The sequence below is a fragment of the Euprymna scolopes genome, chromosome 20 (genome assembly GCF_053919585.1).
Source record: "Euprymna scolopes isolate OS-2025 chromosome 20, ASM5391958v1, whole genome shotgun sequence".
NCBI lineage: Eukaryota > Metazoa > Mollusca > Cephalopoda > Sepiida > Sepiolidae > Euprymna > Euprymna scolopes.
In genome coordinates this window covers 44,187,019-44,201,226 of record NC_136501.1, presented here as the reverse complement: position 1 = coordinate 44,201,226, position 14,208 = coordinate 44,187,019, and the positions used below count along the sequence as shown (strand labels likewise).

At 30.2% G+C, this 14,208-nt stretch overlaps 1 protein-coding gene across 2 annotated transcripts in view; it reads right to left on the bottom strand.

The window, feature by feature from the left end:
- The window catches only part of LOC145241655 (uncharacterized), a 1,060,571-nt gene that overhangs the window by 316,862 nt on the left and 729,501 nt on the right, over nucleotides 1–14,208 (bottom strand). The gene's annotated exons all lie outside the window — the stretch shown is intronic.

The following is a 14,208-nucleotide window of genomic DNA, read 5'->3' as shown; positions in this document are numbered from 1 at the left end:
TTTAAGGGTGAATAACGAAAGATAAGGATAGACATATAGTAAACATTGATAAGAGAAAATCGATACGGGATAAATTTCGTTATCATTTACTGTACATGATAACGAAAGTTGGATCAGAAATGGCTTCCTTTCAGTTTCGAAATCAAATGTAAAGAAACTACAAAATAAGAAATAATTGAATTTACAAAAGCCAAAGATCAATATGTTTTATAAATATTTTAAATTTTCTCGGATGTGATGTTCCCCGAACAAAAGAAAACCCACATAAAACAAATAACATAACAGAGAAATACACACACACACACACACACACACACACACACACACACACACACACACACACACACCAACGCAAGCACATACGTATATATATATATATATATATATATATATATATATATACGAGGTGCCTTCAATCAGTTTCTAGATTATTTTTTGTTCAGACATTAAAATCCGTCGAAGACTTTCGAAAATTCAAAATGGTATTTCTATACAACTCATGTAACGACTGACCAATTTATATTATTTCAAGTTTAAATAAAGAGCTACAGAAGCAATTGGAATACACCCTGCTAAATCATGATTCTAACAGGTGGTGAAATTGAAAAATGCAATCCAACCTGTACTTAACAACACTTTAGAAGAATGATATGCAAAATTATTCTGTTTTAAACTTTGGAAAATGCAACAGAAATGTATAGGTGTTGTCAGACTGCTTTTTTACCATTTTGAATTAATTAAGCATCAGTTTTGAGTGGCATAAGAGATTCAAAGCAGGAAAGGCGACTGTGATGGTTGATGAGAGGTGTGGGAGGAGTGAGGAAACCAGAACATCAGATTTGATTAGCCAAATAAAGACTTTCATAGATAAAGACTGTAGCGTGTATATAAAGGCACGTTTTTATGTAACTGTGAAAACTGTACACACAATTATTCACCGAAAACTGAATATGGTGTTAATTTGCGCGAAGTTTGTTCTAAAGTTTCTCTGATAGAGTACAGACTACTTGACGAAGATGGACATCAAACAGTTCCCCACTCTATCTATTGACCAGGCTCCCTCTGACTTTTGATTCTTTTTTAAGCCCAAAGAAAACCTAACAAACTGTCGTCATGAGATAAAAAAAGAGGGTGTCACGAAAAGCGGCTGTGACGAGGCTTAAACTATGAAACTTGTACGGAACATTCTAGAAATTGTTAGAACTTTTTACGTGCGTTGCAGCCGAATGAGATTACGTCAAATAGGACTAGAGCTCTCTGTGTATACGGTCAATAAAAGTAACTACATTAAAAAAAAAGCCTGGAAAGTTTTGAAAGCATCTCTTATAATGTTTGTGTTTGTAAGTATATATTTATTATCAATGATCAATGTGCAACTGTTAAAGAAAAATGAATCTCGTTTTATAAAGAGCTTAATAATAGAGCATTTATAAATAAACAATCTCATGCTAGATCACGTGATCATGATTTATTTATCTTTTAAAAATCCGTATACTTTACGCGCTGTTTAAGTTTCACATGAGCTACCAAATATAGTAATGCAGTATATCTTGAAAATCCAGAAATATAGCGTAAATCCAAAGTATATAATTATATTTGGTTGTTCATGAATAGTCGAACCGACCTATGATATATATATATATATATATATATATATATATATATATGTATATATATATATATATATATATATAGTAATTTATAAAATATATATGACGATTAAGCTACACTGAATATTCTGCGTTTCATCCACTATAGGATTCGTCAGGCTTATGCGCGAATTCTGTGGTTGCTTCTTGTTTTTATATATGTTCAGGATTCCTAGTTAGCCAATCAGCTTTCTAGTATCCACCGCGCCCCTTCCTATCAGCCAATGGGCATGCATTTTATCGAACAAAGGATCTGTTTTAGAACTAGGTTAGTGGTTTAAGGTAGACGTTTTCCTTCCTTTTATATATATATATATATATATATATATATATATATATATATATATATATATAAATATACCTATGTGTACACACACACATGCACATATATATATATATATATATATATATATATATATATATACATATATGTGTGATCCTATGGTTTTAAAACCCTTAAAAATTGCGAAAACAGTAGACCTTTTGATACACTTTGAAAATGACCTTTTAAACGTAATTAAAAACCTAGAATTCCAAAATCAACCTAACAATTTCCAACGGAAACTACGCAAAAGTGTTAGAAACATAAACAACTCTAATAAAAATCTTTGTAAAAGCAGATAAAACAAGAAACTTTTATAAAATAAATAAGCTAGAATATAACAAACTAATCACAGAAAACATTACAAAAAACTACAAAAAACTAGACACAAACGAATGCGACTACATAGATATAATAAATACTGAAAGTAAACAAATTACCGATAAACTAAAAATTAGCTATAAAGTTGGCAAATTGAAACCTAGAGAGTCATACATTCTGCTTAAAAACCACAAATGGGACTTTAATCCCAGCACCCGCCTGATAAACCCAACTAAACCAGAAATAGGTAGAATTAGCAAGACTATACTTTCTAGAGTAAACAAACAAATCAAACAGGACCTAGAACTAAACCAGTGGGCAAATACTACCGAAGCAATCACCTGGTTTAAAAATATAGAAAACAAAGATAAATGTACGTTCATACAGTTTGACATCATAGACTTTTATCCCTCGATATCGGAAGAACTTTTTAACATTACTCTTGAATTTGCCGAGGCATACACTGATATATCCTCAGAAGAAATCAACATCATTAAAAAATGTAGAAAATAAGTTCTAATAAATAACAATAACCAATGGATAAAAACTAAAATGAAAAAATTCGTTCGATTTGGCGATGGGTGCCAGAGACTCTGCAGAGACATCATATCTCGTGGGATTATTCATTCTATATACCCTCACAAGTATATTCGATACTACGGATATCGGCCTATATAGAGATGACGGACTAGCTATAATAAAAAAACTCCAACAAAGTCAAGGGAGAAAACTTTAAGAAAATCATACACAAAGAAATGAAAAAAATAGGTCTAAAAGCGGACGTATCAGCTAAAATAAAATAACAAACTTCCTGGACGTCACGTTAAACTTAGATAACAGCACATATGAACCATACTTAAAAGATAACGCTACTCCAATTTACGTAAACCCTAAGTCCAACCACCCACCATCAATTATAAAACACATTCCTAACTCGATCGTAAGTAGACTCAGTAATAACTCAAGCGATGAACATGCATTTAACAGGTAATCCAATATCTACGAAACAGCCCTAAAAAAGAGTGGATACAAAAATATCGATATCAAATATAAGCAACAAAACACCAACAACTATAATAAAATTAAAAATAGAAGATAAAGAACTATAATTTGGTATACGGCCCCATACAATCAAATGTTAAAAACAAAACTTGGCAAGAAATTTCTAGACCTTATTGAAAAACACTTTCCCGCAACCAACCCCTTACACAAAATCTTCAATAAAAATACCTTGAAGTTATCTTACAGTTGTTGAGAAAATTTAGAGATGATAATTAAAGCACATAATAACAAAATACTAAATGAAAACAATGTAAACAACAACAAAATAAACAATAAAAAAGTAGACACTATGACAGAAATAAAACCAACACTAGCAGAAATAATAATAATAATAATAATAATAATAATAATGATGATAACAACAATAATAATAATAATAATATTAATTAAATAATAATAATAATAATAATAATAATAATAATAATAATAATAATAATAATAATAATAATAATAATAACAATAAACCAACCCCGGACAAGAACAACCATACCATAAATAAAAATACTAATAACGAACAAGATAAATGCAATTGTAGACACCGCACAGTTTGCCCAGTCCAACGTATTTCGAAAGTTTTAAACGTAATTCGATATAATAAAATTAATTTTTACGTTTTTAATCGATATTGATATAAGTTTTAAGTTTGAATTTTTATATATTAAAAAAATCGATTTCAAAATTAAATTGGTTTCAAATTAAAATCATTTTATATATAAAAAAATTATATTAACAATTCAATCGAAATTAGATTTTAAAATTAAAATAATTCAAAAGTTAATGAAATCATTATTATCCAATAAATAAACGGGGGGGATTTAACAAAACGAGAGTTGAACGTGAACTGGTGAGGTATACATATTTTTCACTCCCGGTTAAAAATGATGAGTGTTGGCTGCAGAGAGCTTGATATAGATATCTTAAACGGTCCTAATTATCGGGCTTGAAACCGACGGCACCAATGACTTGTCTCATCCAAAAACTGTCTGTACATAAAATTCAATATATATATATATATATATATATATATATATATATATATATATATATATATATATATATGCGTGTGTGTATGTGTGTCGAGTTTGCGTATGTATGCGTGTGTTTGTACGTATCTAAAATATTGCTTTTCAACGGCTTATCAAGCATTTCCTGGTCATTAATGGCCGAGAACAACACTCATTAAGAGATGTTTATTGTACAAGATTAATTAAAAGGATACGCCATTTTACTTGAGTCTTATAGCGATTTTAAGTGCGCAAAATTCTTATTGATAGTATTTTCTAATAAAACAAATATATATAGTAGATGGACTGTGTTTGTATTATAATGTGTGTTTAATCCAGTGTACTGTGAGTCCTGTTTAAAGAAACTTTATTGAATAATGTTTGAAGATAAAATATGATTATTTAACAATTCTATGACTACAATTGTTTTTAACGGAATAGATACAAATTAATTCATTTATTGCGGACTATTATCCTCATCTTTTTTTAGTTACTTGTTGTTGGACGACGTTTCGGCCAAATAATCCTCTTGCTTTCGTCAGGTGGTAACCGCGACGTGATAGGAACTCCGTATCTCCTAACTGCATTCTCAGCAATTACTGCCATCGTTAGTTGTTGTCGTCTCACCACGATTGTTTGGCCAAGTAAGCCTCTGGCCGGCTTTGTGTAGAATTAAAACCCCTATCTTCAGAAAATTCTCACCTGGAACCTTAGAATTTCAACGTCTCTATCCACTGCGCCACGGGTCTCGAGGAGCGATCAAAGTTGGAATAGCTATATATATAACTACTTCATTTATTCACATAACATTAATATACGAAAGTATAAATTTATGCGGCAACTTTAAGTAGTTACTTCAAAAGTGCTCAATAGCTAGGTAGAGCTAGTTAGTAAGTTATAAAATATATATATGGTGATTAAAATAAACTGAATATTCCGCGTTTCATCCACTCTAGGACTGTTCAGGCTTATATATATATATATATATATATATATATATATATATATATATATATACATATATATATATGTGTGTGTGTGTGTGTGTATGTGTGTGTGTGTGTGATAGAATGCTTTTGCATTTAAATATCTGCAAACACCTTTTGCTTTGATATTCTTGAAACTCTTTGATATATGTGGGTGGGTGTAATTTTTTATATAAAATTCGGATCGAATGATATTCTATATTATGTAAAAGGTGAAAATTGCCTGCAGTTGGCGTATATAAAATACTAATAAACGACAATTGACATCAAAGTTAATTCAAATTAGCATCGGTTTTATTTTAGAGAGAATCGTTCGTGGGTACCTCATTCTCAACCTTAATGCAATACACTAGAAATAATAAATGAAAGAATATGAATAGTAGATACTGCATTGCATAGTATATATTCAAGCATTCACATGTTTGTATGTTTGTATGTATGTTTGCATGCCTACCTAAAACTTTGTACAGAGGCTACGGAATTTCATGAGATCGGTATCATTTTGAAGTTCGTCCTTCTGACGACAAATATCGAAAAATTGGCTAAAAACATTAATTCCTTCACCCTAAACTGGGCACTTTTCTACAAGAATGGATAGCTTTTTTCGCCGATATTTTCGAAGTGCATTCACTCGTTTCGATTGACTAGCCTTAATTTAAACCTCCGCCACTTCCTGTTTAGCGATGGACGTAATCGCCTCCTTCGCCGTACGGCTTCGAGCCTGCCTGCCTACCTGCCTACTACCACGTTTTTATTTGCTCAATACACCCCACTAACCAACCGGCTAATTCATATATAGTTCATAGGAAGGCAAGAATATATCCCAGGATTTTATTATCGCGATGATAAATTTTGTGGTTAAATTTTAGTGCAATTATGTATTGTGATTCGCTTGTATGTAATTGTATCTGTCTATAAAATTACATAACTGTGAATGGTTATAGAAATATGTAAGTATTAAAAGTGTAACTAAGCAAAACATCCATGAGTACTTTTTCTTCAAGAGCTCGTCTGTCTAATACAAGCTAATTATAACATGGACGCTTTCATGTCCAACGTGAACAGATGGGTCGCCTTCTAAAATAAATTAACTTCTAACATTTCTCATTATCAAGGTTCGTATTAAAACTAATCCTTGAATGTTCTTCGGGCTTTTATGAGCTGTAGCTATATGTTAAAAAAAGTGAGAATCCCTGTAAGAAGAGTCCCCACATTGTGTGCTCAAAATAGAAAGTATACACGATTATTGTTCTGAAATAGAGGCTTTGATTACTGAAGTTGCGGAGGTGCCGAAAGATAACCGCAACGTATAAAAGAGGGAGAAATAAAGCGTCGGGAATGAGAGCAGTAAAAGACTGTGAAAATAGTGTTAAATTGTGCATTCAAGCGCTGACAATGTTAATTAAATTAAAAGCAAACATATTTGTATTTATTGATTTTAACGGAAATGATTCGGAGAGCTCCATCTTTACAGACCATTTTGCAACATTTTTCATTTGTAGGATGAACATATAGCTCTACATAAGTTACTAATGGCGGGGGGGGGGACTTTGCCCGAGCGTAAAATATGATATTTATATCTGTTAAGATTTCATATATATTATTATAGAATCGTGATTTCATAAGTAAAAAAAAAAAAGTATTGGGTGCCATCATCTAGAATTGAAACCGAACCGGTATCGTTCAAAGCTGGTGGCGTCACCACTGTATCAACGTGACACAAATATAAGCCAATGAAAATAAAAATTAAAAATGAACAAAGATGAACATACAAAATGTTTAACGATATTTTTTATCAATTTGACACATTTTTACCCTTTTAAAACAATTAAAACGGCTAAAGACGCATGAAAGCATGGTCCGTAAAAATTCAAGCCCCTTTAGTCGCTCTTCAACTTTTAGATTCAGCGGAGAGAGAGTTTGAAAATATAGAGACAGACAGACAGACAAGTAGGTGGACCGACACAGGCAAACGGACAGGCCAACCGACATGTACACAGACATATATATATATATATATATATATATATATATATATATATATATATATATATATAATTCCATGTAGAGTATACTTTTTACTAATTGTCAATTTCCGATACAAAGATATAAATCGACATATGATATTATTATAAAATGTTCATCTGTAGTCTAATATATAAAACGCTATATGTCTGTCTGTCAACCTGTTTGTGTTTCGGTCTGTCTTTTTCCTGTCTTTCTCCATATTTTTAAAACTGTGTCTCCTCCGAAACAAAAAGTCACAATTTTTAATCGGTTTATATGGGTATCACGTTGGTACAATGCTAAGATCACCGTATTTGAATGCTTCTGCTTAGATTCTAACTGATGACATAGTAATAATTTGTTTTTTTCTTTTAACTTTTGATGTCACGACTCTGTAATAATATGTACGAAATCTGGACAAATTAAGATAACACATTTAAGCCTATTTTATGCCCAGACAAAGCTGAGTTCCCCCGCTAGTATATATATATATATATATATATATATATATATATATATATATATATATATATATATATATATATATATATATATATATATATATATATATATATATCGGTTTATTGGATCTGTGTTGTGTTAATAGAAATTCTCGTGTGCTGCGCGGTTGCTCAGTTGGTAGAGTGCTTGCCTCGCATGCGAGAGGTTCGGATTTCGAATCCAAGATTCGGATGAGTCTAACTGATGAGCCCAAAATTTGGGCGAAACTCGAGTCTTGAACTTCCGTTTCGTTGACTGTCATGGCTCTTGTGAGCAGCGATATTGTTTGACTGTGGAATTTATTATATATATATGTATGTATGTATGTATGTATGTATATATATATATATATACATATATATATATATATATATACAAACTATAGAGAGAAAGAAAGAATATCCATTATTGTCGTTACCAGTAACGCGGATTTTGTGTCGTTCAATCTCTGGTCATAATCTCAACAGAATTCATTAAGGCAGCTACGAATCCATACACTGACACGCAGAGAATCCGTCATCTATTAAACACACGAATCCACAAAAGCTGTTATTACATTTTGCGAGTAAATCTCGAAATATTTATCGTACCATGCGCAGTTCTTGACAATGTGATATGAAAACATTAAGCAGAGAAAGATTAATGCATCATTTTCTGCATAAATCCCGTTTCTCTTTCTATTCACCACTTCTCTCTCGCTTTCTTAATATCTGTCTACTCTCTCTGCGCCTTCATCCCTATGTGCATATCTAATGCCCTTTCTTTCTGTTTTAATCCTGTTGCATCATTGTCAAACATTCATACACGTCCAATCATTGTCAAACATTCATACACGTCCAATCAGGCATCCATCATGTAACGTTTTCCGGCAAGCATTTATTAGATTTTGAATATATCGGGCCAAACTTTTCAAAAACATTGACGAGTCGGAGATAAAAACACCCGGAGGCATTAATCTAAATCCCTGTGAGATTCGAGATCTGGCCGGCTTCCAAACGTATTTGAGCAAAATGTTAACGTGATAAAAATATGAAATAAATAATACATTAGTTATTAATCGGTCGAGGAGCATCTTCCAATTGCTATTCGAATCATAAACACAAAATTGGAATAATGGAAAAATTTTCTTTACTCTTCTCGTCGAATTCTCTTGACAAAGTTTATTTCGTTAGGCTAGGCAAAAACTTGTATATAAAACTTATACTGCGTTGAAGCACGATATGTATATTAACTACGTTATGCAACAGCTTTTCAGACCTGGGATGTTTATGATGTATATACTACTTAAATATAATTCAAATTTATTTATTATTATCTAAGTTTATATGTAAAGAGATATGCACTCGTTTAAAGTGCGAAGATCTTCCAGCGAGGACCTATTGACCATAATTGAATAGTGTCATTAGATTTACCGACATTCGTATTCGTTTTTTTTTTTCTGAGAATAATCAATTTTAATTTTAAGTTTATAGTTGAAGCCAAAAGATAAAATTACTTCGCAACATTACGAAATTAAAACAAAAGATTCCCAACGTTTATAAACTGTCAGGTATAATGTTATTTTATTCTGTAATATTCTAAGTTATAGTATATAACTTAAGTAAAAACATTGTAAGTTATCTACACCAAATAATATTATAGATAGCTGAGTTTAAAACTACATTATAGAAAAATACTTCAAGATTTATAATAATTTCCTATAATAAATAATTCAATGACTAGAAAAATTAAATAAAAAAACTTTCGAAGGTGTATTTAAAAGAAATAATACATAAGTAATAATCCGATGTAAAAGTTAGCGGTTTACAGACGTGGTTACACTGACGGGGAAGTTAAAATCCCAGAATGGGCGTTATCATGTGGATTCGCATGCGCTTCAAATCGTTATATAAACTAACCAAAAATTGAGATAAAAACTAAATAGTTATAGCTGTATATTGTTAGTAAATTAGAGAAAGAAAAGCCGTTTATTCGAAACGTAATCTGTTAAGAGAATATTTTGACTGTATTAAAATTCATGTTTCTATTTTAGTCAATAGTTTCTTTATTGAAATGATATCAAACATTCTCTCCCAGAGTAATACATAAATAGATATGTTATAAAAAAGGTTAGTGATAAATAGGTAATAAATATAAACATGTTATAAATAAATAAGTTATTAATAAATAAATAAGTTATTAAAAATAAATAAGTTATTAATAAATAAATAAGTTATAAATTAACAATCGTAAATATGCATATTATAAAATAGTATACATCATAAAACGTATTCATAAATAGTTATATCTTTTGACCAAGATCACAGTGTAGTATCTGTTCTGATACTACACTTTACCTTTTCAGACCTCGATCAGTGGAGGAGAAATCTTTCTAGACTAAGGCAATTTTACTTTTGTTCCTATACAGATTGCCCCTATTTGGAAAGCTAGATGTCCTCCGCATTAGAAAACCTACCGTGCGTCTAACTATTCCCTCATCGGGGAGGTGAGTAATTGGGAAATAGCTGTTCTATAGGAATATAAGTATATTAGAACATATAAATAAATAGTTATGTTATAAAAAGTTGTAAAAACTTATAAATAAAAAAGTATGTTATAAAAATATCACAACTTATAAATAGTATACATACATATGTAAATTTTAAAGAAATGAACGTTTACAAAAAAGGAATAATTAAAATGTTATAAAAATGTATGAAAAATAGGTATGTTATAAAAGTTATAAACAAATATGTATGTCATAAAAATGATAATCATAATATCGGATGAATAAAATGTTATAAAAATTAATGAAAAATAGGTATAAAATAAAAGTAATAAATAAATATGTATATCATAAAAATGATAAGTCATTATATCAAATGACTAAAATGTTATAAAAATGTATGAAAAATAGGTATAAAATAAAAGTAATAAATAAATACGTATGTCACAAAAATGATAAGTTATAGAATCAGATGAATAAAATGTTATAAAAATGTATGCAAACAGGTATGCTTAATAGTAATAAATAAATACGTATGTTATAAAAATGTATAAAACATTGGTTGTCTTCAAGTCTAACGCAAATAGGTTCTTGATGAGCCGTTCCATATAAGTTAACAAATTTACCGAATTTTCATTACTAATGATTACTATATTCTCCAATTTCTACTGTACACTCTTTAACCCTTATTCTTGAATGGCCTCTTGGTCTTGATAATGTGGTTATGCCTGTGTAAAAAAACGTAATAAAATATGTCTGTTGTAAAAATAGTAAGTTATAAAAACGGATAAATAGAATTATAACAAAACTTATAAAACAAATATGTTACTTAAGTAATATATAATATTTATGTTATAAAAATCATGAGCGATAAATAAAATGTTATAAAAATCTATAAAAAAGATGTATATTATAAAAGTTATAAATAAATAGGTATGTTATAAAAATTATATGTTATAAAAAGGGATAAAGAAGTATTACAAAATGTATAAAATATAGATATGCTATAAAAGTAATAAATTAATATGTATTTTAAAAAAATGATAACTTATATAAAGGGATTCATTAATAATTACAAAAATTATGTAAAAAAGTATGTCATAAAGCTAATAAATAAACATGTATATCATAAACATGATAGGATATAAAAAAGAGATAAATAAAATGTTAGAAAAATGTGTTAAAATAGGTATGTTATAAATAGTTATAAATAAATAGGTTCTAAACTAGTTATAAGTTATAAGAGTTAGAAATAAATAGATATTTTATAAAATGGTCAGTTAAAAAGAGATATAAACGTAGGTATGTTATAAATGTTATCAATAAATAGGTATGTATAAAATACTTATAACTCATAAAAAGGTGTGAATAATATGTTTTAACATTTTGTAAGTTATAAACATGTATAAATAAATAGGTATGCGTGAAGGGCAAACATAAAAATGATACTAATTTGTACATGCTTTTTCTCCTCTGTTCGTAAAGATTACTCTGCTATTTATTTCTTCATTCTAATGTTTTCTAGTTTTATCCGGGGTCGGGAGGGAATGTACTTAAATAAATCCTTTTGTCCAACGTCCGCTCAATCGCAATGCAGTAATTACGAAAAGCTAAGCTCGCATTCAGGCGTGAACTCATGACTTTTCCAACCTTTCGTTAAAAGGGCTTCTCTGTCATGCTCTTAGAGACAGTTTGTGTTAATATGAAGAGTCAGTTTTCAAGCAAAAATGAGCTATGATTTTTTTAATGCCGAAATACTTCGAGGAAATTCCGAAATTAAGAAATAATTATTGTGACCATGAAAGCGTTCATATAGTTCAAACCTTTTTATGAAATACAAACTATCTACATCATAATTGATTCGTACAAATATAAAAATAAAAATGATAATACAAAAGCCATTTTGCGTGTTGCTTGCAAGTCAACTTTAGCATTAGTCAGAATTTTAGCTGCACCTAATTTAGATGGTTGGTTGTTTTTGTTTTACGGCATATCAATCTTTTCCAGGTTATTTAGTGCCGGATCTTGTTATTTGGAGGAACGATTTTTAATGGAGTATATGTTTTTAAAAGTAAGATAATATTTAACCCATAGTTGGGACCCTAACAGGTACTACAATTTTTTATGAGGAATGTGTTCCATTTTAACAAACTGAGCAACACAGACACGCGTGGCCCGGTATAGCAAGTATATATATAACATAATGCCTGAAGCAGAGGAGTTACAAAAATAAACCAAAAAGAAAACGTCTCAACCTGTAAAGTTTTCAAAAAAAGAGGGAGAAACGTATCCAAATTCATTAAATATAGTACGGAAAACTCACTTGCTATTTGCTTTCTCCCTTTTCCTAAACACTTGAAATAGTTTCGTCTGGAACATTTTTCGCTCCAAAAGTAATGCCTTCTATTTTATTCCGCCCGAATTAATCATCGGAACAACAGAAGTTCAAAAAAGATTCCACTGAATCAGAGCAAAAGTTTCACCAGTCGAAATGCTATGAAAATAATAATTAAGATGGGAATATTCGTGCAGAATGACAGAAAACATCGATCCAGATCCTCAAATCATAAGCAATGAATGTTATAACATTTGAGCAATTTTAAAATTGAAAGAAACTTAGCGAGATTTAAACTTGGGTTATATCCAGGACCGAAACCTAATTTAAGAAGAGATCCTACACTTATGCTACGAGGATGTTAGTTAATGAAACTGTATTTATTTATTCAGGCTGAAACGGTGCTCAGTGTTTATTGTTATCAACAGACCTCAAATACATAGATCACATTTGAAGAACTGGGAAGTGGAAATTCCATGTAAATATTATATATGATGCAAATCGTCAATTGATACTATATCAGACATATCGAAAAATATCTACAATGAACAAAAACAAAATTATAACAAAGCGTTTCAGTCTCACCTTTTCGTTGACCTTGACTATTAACAGAGATATACCAGAATCACACCAGTTCTAAGTTTGAGCATTATTAATACTAAGACAAAGTTTGTTGACGAGTGGTCAAGCTATGTTGTCGTTAGAAAAAAACCCCGACCGAAAACATAACCTTTTGACGTAGGTAACAAACAAATGCTATTTAATTTGCTATAAGAAAATCCATGCATAAAGTTTTAATAGAATTTTATCTCTCTTGACTAGAGATTGAATTGAATGAATCTTTTTTAAACTAAGCGTATAATTCAATTTCTTTTCATGGTAACCATTTCTGTCGCTAAAGAAATCAAAACTGTTTATCTTATTTTTATATTATCATAACAACTTTTATATATGAGCCGGCTGTGATCTATTAGTGGAAGCACAAACCAGTTTGTTGTTAATCGATTCTCTGGCGAAGCGTCTAACTTTATTACTGTTTTGAATAAATGGTAGTAAGAAAACGTTCAGATTTATGTGTTAAAGTTAGCAAAAATAGAATTTTCTAGTTTATCTATAAATATAGTATTTATTGTATATGTTTATATCGTTATATTTTCACCCAATATATAAGGACGTTACCATAGATTATGCGACGAAGAAAATGAAGTATTGTCTTGACATTACACTTCCTCTATTCTTTCATGGGTCAGTGATGAGAAATCTGTTTAAATTTGAGCAACGTTTATTTTTGTTCAACTCCAGAGTACTCCTTTTTAAGCGACTGGATTTTCTAATATTTAAAACTGACCTTGTGTCTAACTTTGCTCTAGTCTGGAAACAAGTAAATATCAAGAATAAACTTGTCCAGGAACAAAGTGCAATATCTGCCCTGATGCTATTTAATAATAGTATTAAGCTCCCGTTCAGATGACGAGAATCACGTTCATGCAATGTTGGACATATAATCGCGTGGTAAAGTATCAGCAACAGTGAAAT